Source organism: Tamandua tetradactyla, chromosome 26, assembly GCF_023851605.1.
Source record: "Tamandua tetradactyla isolate mTamTet1 chromosome 26, mTamTet1.pri, whole genome shotgun sequence".
Lineage (NCBI taxonomy): Eukaryota > Metazoa > Chordata > Mammalia > Pilosa > Myrmecophagidae > Tamandua > Tamandua tetradactyla.
In genome coordinates this window covers 29,131,985-29,143,323 of record NC_135352.1, presented here as the reverse complement: position 1 = coordinate 29,143,323, position 11,339 = coordinate 29,131,985, and the positions used below count along the sequence as shown (strand labels likewise).

The following is an 11,339-nucleotide window of genomic DNA, read 5'->3' as shown; positions in this document are numbered from 1 at the left end:
ACACAATAGACTCTCTTTTGTTCCACTGTTATATTTGTCTTTTCCAATGCTGCCACCACATTCCTAACTACTTTAGCTTTTCACATAATTTTTATGCCTATATAGCAAATCCTCCATATTAGCTTTTTAAATTTTTGCTTTTTCTTCCATATTAACTCTTACAATTGTTGCTTAGAATCATCTTATCAATTCCCCCAAATAAAGAAATTTTTATTCAAATTGCATTGAATTTGATAATTGATCATCTTTAATATTAGATTTTCCTGGAACATGGCATATCCCTCTTCTGTTTTTTAAGTCCAGCTGACTTTAAAAAATATTTTTACTGAAAAATATCCATACATGTACAGTTGAACCATATTTTACAATCAGTGGTTCACAATATCACCACATAATTGTTTATTCTTCTCCATGATTCATTTTTAGAATATTTGCATCACTCCAGAAAAAGAAATAAAAAATTTAATAGAAGAACTCATGCATCCCATACCCCTTACCCCTACCTCTCATTTACCCACAGTATTTCAATCTACTCAAATTTTATCCTTTTATCTCCCCATTGATTTTTTATTTTTTATCCTTATTTATTATTTATTTATTGATTGATTGATTTATTCATCTCTCCATATCCTGGATGAAAGGAGCATCATACACAGAGTTTCCACAATCACACAGTCACATTGTAAAAGCTATATAGTTGTACAGTCTTTAGAATCAAGTCCACTGGAACACAGCTCAACAGTTTCAGGTACTTCCCTTTGGCCACTCCAATACACCATAAACTAAAAAAGGATATATATATAATGCGTGAGAATATCCACCAGGATAACCTCTTGATTCTGAAATCTCTTAGTCACTGAGTCTCTGTTTTGTTTCATTTCTCTCCTCCCTCTTTTGGTCAAGAAGTCTTTCTCATTCCCATGTATCAGCATCTCTTCTTTATCTTATGGTAATACACATCCTCTATTCTGCAGAGAACTCGAGTCCATGTGGCTTTGGAGACATTTGACCCAAACCAAACCAATTCATCTGTCACACTGAATGGTTTTTCAATGGTCATACAACTCAAGCCTAGCCAATCAGATTTCATCATCTTCTCATCCCACCCAGATAAGAGTGCTGGCTTTCATATTCCACTCTCTTCCTGTTGGAATTACCAAGCTGTTAGAATCTGGAGGATCCATTCATCTTTCCAGCCACATGTAGATGACCTGTCTGAGATATGAAGAACAACAAGTCTGCTTTATACTCATGGATCCAGTTGTGCCTAAGGTCAGCTTTACCCTAAATCTACTATATCCTTAGACTTCCCAGTTCCAAGAACCTATGAATGTAGTTTTAATTTCCCTTAAGCTAAGTTGATTGCTTCTGGAACTCACATTGGAAAGAGTCAAACCTGTTCAAACTCATGGCCCTTCCTCCCAGGTTTGAATTGTTTCTCAAATGGGCTTGAGATAGTCCTGGCCTGGGGGACAGGAAACATCCAAGATGAAAAGTCCATGGGCAGATGTCCAGGTCACTCTGTCTTTCTCAATGTGCAGTCTGCTATGGTACATGAAGCATATGTGCCACAGCTATCAGGATGGATCCAAACAGGACTGTTGCTATATTATCATAACATATCCATGGAGAAAAAGACTTGGGGGAGAAAACCAAAGCAGAGTCAAGAGATCCACTGTGTTCTGGTAATGATGAACTTGATTTTTCACACCAAATTTCATGTTGAAAATTATTTAAAATGCTGGGAAAATACTATTTTTTTAAAAGCACCAAAGAGTGTACAAGATAGAAATTTTCTGGAGAGGGGATAATCCAGAGAGGTTAGGGTTACATGGAGAGTGCTTATGCTCTGAGAACACCTTGGATTATGAGCCTCAAAAATTGAAGGTGTATGTGGGCATGACTCCCAGGGGTGTAAATCTCCCTGGTAAAGTGGAGCAGAACTCCTGGGATTCACTGGGACCTGGAATCAAGGGATTGAGAAAACCTTCTTGACCAAAAGGGGGAAGAGAGAAATGAGACAAAATAAAGTTTCAGTGGATGAGAAATTTCAAATAAAGTTGAGAGGTTATCCTGGAGGTTATTCTTACACATTATATAGATATCCCTTTTCAGCTTATGGTGTATTTGAGTGGCTAAAGGGAGCTACCTGACACTGTAGAGCTGTGTTCCAGTAACTTTGTTTCTTGAAGATGATTTTATGAAGACATAATGTTTACAGTGTGACTGTATGATTGTGAAAACCTTGTTCTGATGCTCCCTTTATCTAGGGTATGGACAGGTGAGTAAAAAATATGGATAAAAAGTAAATAATAAGGGGAACAAAGGTTAGAATATATTGGGTAGATGAAAATACTAGTGGTCAATGACAGGGAGGGGCAAGAAGCATGGTTTGTATGGGTTTTTTCTTTTTATTTCTTTTTCTGGAATGATGCAAATGTTCTAAAACTGATCATGGTGATGAATATACTACTATGTGACAATCTTGTAAGACATTGATTGTACACCATGTATGGAATGTTTGTATGCTAAGAATATTTGTGTTTGTGTGTTATTTATCAATAAAAATATTTTAAAAATCGAGGTGGCAAAAATCAAGGCTCAGGTCACCCCATCCCCCAAGTGGTGAGCTTAATAGTGCCCAAAGGGCTTCATCCTCAGCAAAGTGGAAACCAGGAGTAAATCCAGCCCATGTGAGGTTTTGCAGGCCACATTCACACGTCCTGGGGGAAGAAGGGGGTGAACCAAAATGCCAAAGTAGATGGAAAGTCTGAGATGAAAGAAGGAAGGAAAAGCAAAGAAAATGGTCAAAATTTTAGGGTTATCAGTCAGGATAAGCAATGATATTACATAACAAAGAATCCCCACAACTTGGTGGCTTCAAACCAAGCTGAAACCAAGGCTCAGATTCACATTGTCTCCTTTTAGGGATGCGGACTGATGGAGCCTCTTCCATATGGAATCCTGTTCCAACCCTTTGGAATGGTGCTGGTTGCCATGGCAGAAGGAAAAGGAAACATAGCTCAGTGGCCCTTAATGGCTGCCATTCAGAGGTGACACTGGTTACTAATGCTCACATTTCACCCAAGTTGTGTGGCTGTGTCTAACTTCAAGATAAGGAAGGAGAAGAGCAACTCTACTGTGTACTGAGAAGAGTAGTTCTGAGAAGCACCAGAACTACCATTGTGGGAAAAATCTAAATGAACTTTGTTGATTTGGAACATTAATAACTTGAGAAGTTAAAAAACAACAGTATAGAACTAAAACACAGCAAAAGCAATGTAAGTAGGTGTGATAAATAGAATTAAAGTTTTAAAATGTATTGTTTGGGAGGAGGGCAAGAGTTTGCTAAACTGTAGACTTGGAGAATTCAAGTAGACATATTGTAATTTCTTGGATAATCACTGAAAAAAAAAGAAGTAAGCTGCATAACCTCCAAACAAGTACAGGGAAGATAAAGAGACATGGAAATGAGAAACAAAAGAAAGAGAGAGAGAGAGAGAGAGAGAGAGAGAGAGAAATAGATAAAGCAGCTAGGACAAATAGAATGATATGATTTAGCCTCAATATATCAGTAATTACGTTACACGTAAATGGACTATAGGCTGTAGTTAAAAGAGATTTTCTGTGTTCAAGAACTTTTTTCTTCCCAACTTGCCACTTCCAAAGAAGTCTTGCATTTGTTGGAGGTAACACAGAGGTCTCTGGTCCTATTACTCTCCCATAGAAGTAAGGTTTAGTATGTGGATTTGCTGACCTGCCCATCAGAGTTGCTGCTATTTCACATCTCCCCTGGCAAGGTGCTTTTGGATGAATTCATCTTTTTCAACATGTGAAAGCAATGCTTCTGCTCTTTCACCCTATTTTAACTATTATGACTTTCTTATCTTCCCCAGTGCACTTCTACTCTCTGTTCAAACCATATTTCTAATGAAGCAGAAATTTGATGTGGTTTGTTTTCAAATATTTTGTGCCTTGGAAGCATGAATGACTTTAGTAGTGGCCTCAGTCCATTAATTTTAGCTTCCTCTTCTGTTTCAGCAACATAGGGAATTTTTAAAAAGAGAAAAAAGTCAGAAAACAAAAACTAAGAATTTTTAGGGAGAGGAAAAAGACAGAAACTGATTTAAGGATGGTAAGGAATATCCTGTGGATTTAGTTTAAAAAAAAAAAAAAAAAGAAACAATCTTCATTTGGAAAATGAAACAAGACATGGAATACACTTTTCCAAAATAGCTACTTTTTTCACTAACTCAACCTTCTTATATAATTAAGAGTTATGTTAGCAATGATAAATATTACCCATCATATTACAATAACTTCATAACTTGGAATTACTCATTTATTCTTCAGTAAGAACACATATATCAAGCTTCCTGTGCCTCTGTTTCTTCATATGCGTAATTGGGGTGATAATAACAGCTACCGCATAAAGGATTTCTGGGAAGAATGAGTTCATACATGTAAAATAGTTACAATACTGCCTGACTGTGCTGGTTTGAATCTGATATGTACCCCAGAAAAGACCATATTTTTTAAATTCACTCTTGTGGGGTCAAGCCTATTACAGGTGGGACCTTTTGGTTAGGCTATTTCAATTGAGATGTGACCCAGCCCATTCGAGGTGGGTCTTAATCCATTATTGGAGTCCTTTGTGAAGAGGACAATAGACAGTGAATGCCCAGAGAGCTTAGAGAGACATGGCCCCAAGAAGCAAGCAGGGATCAACAAGATCCAGGAGACAAAGCCATTGAAATCAGAACCCAGGAGAGAAGGGACAGCAGACATCACCATGTGCTTTACCACATGACAGAGGAATCCCGGATGCCAGCAGAGAAGGCATCTTCTTCTTCATGCCTCAATGTGGACATTTTCATGGCCTTAAACTGTAAATTTGTAAACTAATAAATCCCCATTGAAAAAGCCAACTCATGGTACCTAGATTGTAAGCTTTTAGAGCAGACACATTAAGTCTGGAGTGGTGATTATTATTTCTGGATTTTGAGAGGCTATTATATATATATATATAAATATATAACCTGATACTTAGAGATAAGAACAAAACTGAACAGGTTGGGGTTAAAGTAATTCAGAATATAGGGGTAAGGAAGACAGTGTCTACATTTTAGAACCACATATACTCTTAGAGACCAGTGGAAATAAGGTTTATTTAATCTGGAACTGAAATTTTCTGTAGTGCATAATCTAATTCAACTTATCTGTATAGCTCATTTGAACAACTGAAATACAGGAAGCACAGAATAAGAAAGAGGTCCTTTAATCCTGTATAGATTAATGTAATGCCTGGAAACATCCTAGAGTATATTAAGCAGATAATCAAAAAGTATTGGCAAAGTCCCCTGAGAGAGGGGAGAAAGAATATGGAACTATTAAACCTTACCATCAGGGAATCCCCAGATACGCTGTCAAACTTAAGGGATACCCAAAGCATGCCCTTGATCATGAGGCTTACTCTTGTGAAGCTTATGTAGGTAGTGGAGAAGCTTAGACTACCCATAGGCATGCCTAGGAGTTACTTCTGGAGGACCTCTATTGTTGCTCAGATGCAGCCTCACTCTCTCTAAACCCAAGTGAAATCATTGCCCTCTCCCCTACGTGGGACATGACATCCAGGAGTGAAAGTCTCCCTGGCATCATGAGAGATGACTCCCAGGGATGACTCCAGACCTGGCACTGTGGGATCAACAATTCCGTCTTGACAAAAAGGGGGGAAAGAAGTGTAATTAATAAAGTATTAGTGGCAGAGAGAGTTCAAATAGAGTCAAGAGGCTACTCTGGAGATTGCTCTTATGCAAGCTTCAGGTAGACCTTGCTACCTATCATAACCTGCCAACCTCCAACCAGGACTATTCCAGCCAATCCTAAAGAACACCTAAGCAATATATAAGATTCCACAAGGATCCCATGCATTAGAGTAACTTTCCAGAAACCTACAATCTCTAGATGGGTCCCTGGTCCAGGAAAGTCCTGAAACCTAGCGCAGCCTCTCCAGAACATCAGATAGTTCCATCTCCCTACACCATATTAGTGACAGACTCTTCCAATATAAAAAATTTAGAATTGCCATAGCCCAAACAACCCCAAAGAGAGGAATGGAAAGATCAAAGGTGATGGATGGAATTATACATGGAAGATAGGACTTAACAAATGAATATGAATGCTGAATCATTAGACTGATATCTCTTTTAGCCTCCAGTATTTTAGAGCAGCTAGAAGTAAAAACTTAAAATTGTGAAATTGTAACCCATGTCAAAGTCTGAAATATTGTCTACAACTAATTGTGGTGCTGTGCTTCATTCAATCAACTAATATAAATTTCATTTATAGCTTTTTTGTATATATGTTATTGTTCACAAAAAAAAAGAAGGAAAAAATGTCGATTGTGATGATAAAAAAGTATTTAAGCTCTCTAGCCTCTTATATTCTGGAGCAGCTAGAAGGAAAAATATGAGAGGATCATTCAGTAACCCATGACAAACTCTGAGATCTTTCCTGTAACCACTTGTTGAAGAGTGCTTTGAAAACTATTGCTTTTTTATTTCTTTGCTTTGTATATATGTTGTATTATACAATTAAAAAAGTAAAAATAAAAAAGCCAACTCATTTCTGGTACATTGCATTTCAGCAGCTTTAAGAAACCAAAATACTGACACATGGAAAACACAAAATAAATGCTAGCTATTGTGGTGGTTTGAAGCTATATGTAACCCAAGAAAACATGTTCTTTAACTTAATCCATTCCTGTGGGTGTGAATCCATGGTAAATAGGACATTTTGTTGAGGTTACCTCAGTCATGGTGTGGCCCACCTCAATCAGGATAAATATTAGTCCAATTACTAGAGTCCTTAATAAGTAGAATGAAATTCAGACAGATGGAGAAAAAGCCATGAGAAGAGAGACAACCAGAGGGAGCAGCTGGGAACATCAACAGAATCCGGCAGAAAAGGGAGAGGCCAGGAGACATTGTTATGTGCTCTGTGGCAAGCTAAGGACCAAAGAATGCTAGCAGCCAGCCCTGGAATGCCGCAGTCTTTGGGGAGAAAACATTGTCTTTGATGATGCTTTGATGTGGACTTTTTCTTAACCTCAAAACCATAAGCGAATAAATTTCCATTATCTAACCCAACCCATATCATGGTATTTGCTTGAGCAGCCTGGGAAACTAAAACAGTTATTATTTTCATTCATTTGTGAATTTACTGAGTATCTGCTATTGTTTCTATCCTTATAAACAACCATACAAACAAAAATTTTATACTTTGCTAGTACTTTATGTTTTCATACCCATTTCTCATTCCTTTCAATGGAAGATTTTCCGAAAGGCAAGTGTTTCCATAAGTGCCATCTCTACACTTGTACCGCTGGTTTGCACCTAAATCGCCTGGACTATGAATCCTGGCCCTGATCCCCTCCAGGACCTGTCCCACAAAAGTCACTAAACACCCCAAAGTTGAGTCACAGCTTCCATGGATCTCCTCCTTCTTGGTGTCTTGGGAGCACTTGACCTCTGATATGTATTGTTCTTATGGCTTCTCTGCCATTGGTTGGAGGGATGGTCTGTGTTGTTGAACTTTTCTCAAAGTTCTGTACTCAACCATCTTCACTCCTTACTTCCTTGAGGAAGATAATCCATTTCCACAGGGTCAACCGTCACCCCTGGGAGAGGGAGAAGGGCATTTAGCAACTAAGAGCATGGACTAAGAGCCTGACTGCCTGGGTTTAAATCTGGGCACTGTGGCTCATGAGCTGCATGACTTGAGTACATTAAGTAATCTCAGTGTGCCCTGGTTTCCCACCTTTTAAATAGGGATACAACAGAAACTACCTAATAGGTTTTTGGGGGAGGGTTAAATGCGTTTAAAAATAGCACTGAGAATAAGACCAGGCACACAATAAGTGACTTGGAAATGTCTGATTGCTAGTCACTCCCAGGCTGACCTCATTGTAAGAAAATATCCCAACTAAACCATCACTTCTAGATTACATTCAAAGGGCATTGACGGCTCTTCATTTTGCCAAAATCCTTATTCTGTATTATTCACAGCAAATAGTTTAATAATTGTTAGTTAGAGATGAGATTGGTTAGAGTGTATCCTTTTATTCTAATTGGGGACCTTGGGGAACATGTGCTCTGTGTGTGCATGTGTGTGTGACTGTGTGTGTGTGTGTGTGTGTAAGCTCTCTGTTTCAGTTTGTTAAATGCTGCCAGAGTGTGATATACCAGAAACGGAAAGGCTTTTAAAACAGGGAATTTATTAAGTTGCAAGTTTACAGTTTTAAGGCTATGAACTTGTCCAAATTAAGGTAAGGTTATAAAAATGTTCAAATGAAGGCATCCAGGGAAAGATACCTTAACTCCAAAGAAAGGGCCGATGGTGTTTGGGGTTTCTTTCCCAGCTGTGAGGGTACACGGAGACTGCTAGCTTTCTCTCCTCATTTCAAAAGGCTTGCCCATGGACATTTTCCTTCTGCTCCAAAGATCTCTGATCGTGTGGGCTCTGATGGTTCTGGTGGCTCTAAAGCTTTTTCCAAAATGGTTCTCTCTTAAATGGCTCCCACTTTAATGGGTGGAGACACAACTCCATGGAAATGATCTAATCAAAGGTTACCACCCACAGTTGGGTGGGTTATATCTCCACGGAAACAATAAAAAAGATTCCACCCAGCAATATTGAATGAGGATTAAAGAACATGGCTTTTCTAGGGTACATAACAGATTCAAACTGGCACGTTCTACATGAATGAGATTTAGAGAACTCCACCCTCAGCAATACAAATATGTAGAAAGAGTACATCCAGGTTTTCAGTTTTACTTATCAGTGTAGAAACACGTACAGATCAATTCCAAACCTTTGCTTTTGATAAGAATGAAGAAAAAACCTTCCCAAATCAGAAACTAAATTATTTTTGGCTAAGATATTTAAATAAATTATGTTCTTGGTTGCTGGCAGAATGTCGATATTTCCATTATAAAATGTGAATCAAGTCCAGATGCCATGAGGTAAAGTTCAGTGTGTTCCATTAAGGCCTTTAAATTCACAAATTTGTGTGCCCTGATTATTCATAGGGTGTTACACAATTCTCATTGAAACAGGGATAAAATCAGCTGATTCATTAAACTGATTATGACCTGACAGTATACAGTAAATTCAAAGAAAAACCTGTACAAGAAAGTCAGGTTGCAAAAGCTCATCATTTTCACATGCCCACTTGTTTTTCCTTGTAGCTGTTTTTGGTGCACACTGCAGTTTAATTTATGAAGACTTGTAGAATCCTTTAAAGGATCTGCTTGGAATTCACTCCTTCAAACCAGTAAAATCCTATGCTTTCTCCAAGACCCAGTTCATGAACCTCCTCCCACTATTCCCTTGGGTTCATCATCACAATCACTATTATGGATTGAATTGTGTCCCCTAAAGAGAGAAGTCCAGTCCTAACCCCACGGCCTTGGGAATGTGATCCTATTTGGAAACAGGATCTTTGAAGATGTTGTTGGCTAAGATGAGATCAAACTGGCTTAGGGTGGCTGGAGTCCTTTATAAAGAGAGTAAATTTGAACACAGACAGACGGAAAAGACAGTCATGTGATGGAGGAAGAGATTTAGTTATATCCCAAGCCAAAGAACATCATGAATTGTTGGCAAGCCACCACCAGAATCCTACAGACTTCAGGGGAAGCATGGCCCTGCAACACCTTAATTTCAAACTTCTAGTCTCCAGAACTGTGAAACAATAAATTTCTGTTTGTGGTACTTTGTTATGGCAGGCCAGGAAACAAAGACAATCACCTAATTAATTTTTGGAGAAACAAACACAAAAAATAAAAACAAAAACCCCACAGATTCCTAGACCATACTTCTGGGGATACCCATTGGGTAAGTAGGGTGTAGAGCCTAGCAGGGTACAATTTTTTGAGTTTTCCAGAAGCTGATTACCATACAGATTTAGAAGTATATCTCAATTACCTGGTACTTAACAGAAGTGCAGTAGATAAGTTCTGGAAATGTTCACCCTACCTGAGACCCTCTACTCTGAGAACCATTACCCTATTCACGAGGAATGGGTCCTGAGAACCATAGTTTTACTATGACTTCTTAGGCCAGTGTGATTAGACCAAGAGAAGGCTTTGGACATAGGCTGGGCTAGATACATATGTTTCTCACTTGTTTCATTTGAGTTGAGAGCCACTGAGATTAAAAGAGTTGGGAATTGCTTCTCACACAGAGGAGCATCTGATTTAAGGTGCACAATTCCCACTGCCATGTCCCTGGGGTATCCCTGATGTGTTAAACTTTTCCCTGAATTCTATGAAAACCTCTGTATTAGCTTCCAGAGCTACTATAACAAATTACCACCAACAGTGGCTTAAACAAGAGAAATGTATTCCCTCATGGTTCAGGAGGCTAGAAGTCTGAAACCAAGGGGGTCGGCCTCCTTTCTGGAGACTCTGAGGGAGAAGCCATTGCAGGCCTCTCTCTCTCCTCGCTTCTGGCAGTTGCTGATGATCCTTGGCAAACTTTGACTTGTAGATGCATTACTTCTCTGCCTCCAACTTCACAGAACCGTCTTCTCTGTGTTTCTGTGACCTTTTTCTTTTAAGGACACCAGTCAACAGATTTAGGGCCCACCCTACATCTAGGATGATTTCATCTTAAGATCCTAACCAATGACTTCTGCAAAGACCCTATTTCCAAATTTTACATTCTGAGGTTCTGGGAAGACATGAGTTTGGGGGACACTATTCAACCTACCACATACTCAGATGCTTAAGAGAGTCAACATCCAAAGGAAATATGCACAAAATCCCAAAAAAGAGAGAGGACTTTTTTTTTCTTCAGCATTTATATCAGTCCCCATAAAGAGTTCAGAAGGCATTGGCTGAGGTCATGTGACTATTGCAGACCAATCACTGTCTCAAGGTAGGTGGGCATTTGGATTGTCCAACCCCGCAAACTCACCTGCTTTGCCGAAGAGTCTCCACAAGTTTGACAGCCTCACCAGAATCCCATGGAAGGAAGGTGGGATAAGGAATGTTGGGTAGGTCATATACTTGCAATGTAACTCCAGCCCCTCAGTATCACTACAACTTATTCTTATTCCAGATTTGAACGTAAAAAAAAAATTTCCATCAACTTCCCCATGGATCATAAAATTCACAGCAAATTGGCCCGTAAGTATTCTCTTTCCAGAAACTTAGTTATGAAGTTCCTACTGTCTATTAATAAATGATACAAATTATTAGGCAAAGGACCTCAACTTAGTTTTCCAATCTCAAGATTATTTTACCGATATAAACAACTGACTCTGGCCAAAGAAA

The 11,339-nt window shown here is 38.8% G+C and overlaps 1 long non-coding RNA gene across 1 annotated transcript in view; it reads left to right on the top strand.

Annotated features, from left to right (window-relative positions):
* Positions 1-3,019: 3,019 nt before the first annotated feature.
* Positions 3,020-11,339, top strand: part of LOC143669894 (uncharacterized) — a 42,568-nt gene continuing 34,248 nt past the window's right edge. Inside the window, exons 1-2 of the long non-coding RNA XR_013169110.1 lie at positions 3,020-3,281; positions 11,125-11,192. This is a non-coding gene — a long non-coding RNA (uncharacterized LOC143669894). The remainder of the gene's footprint in view (positions 3,282-11,124; positions 11,193-11,339) is intronic.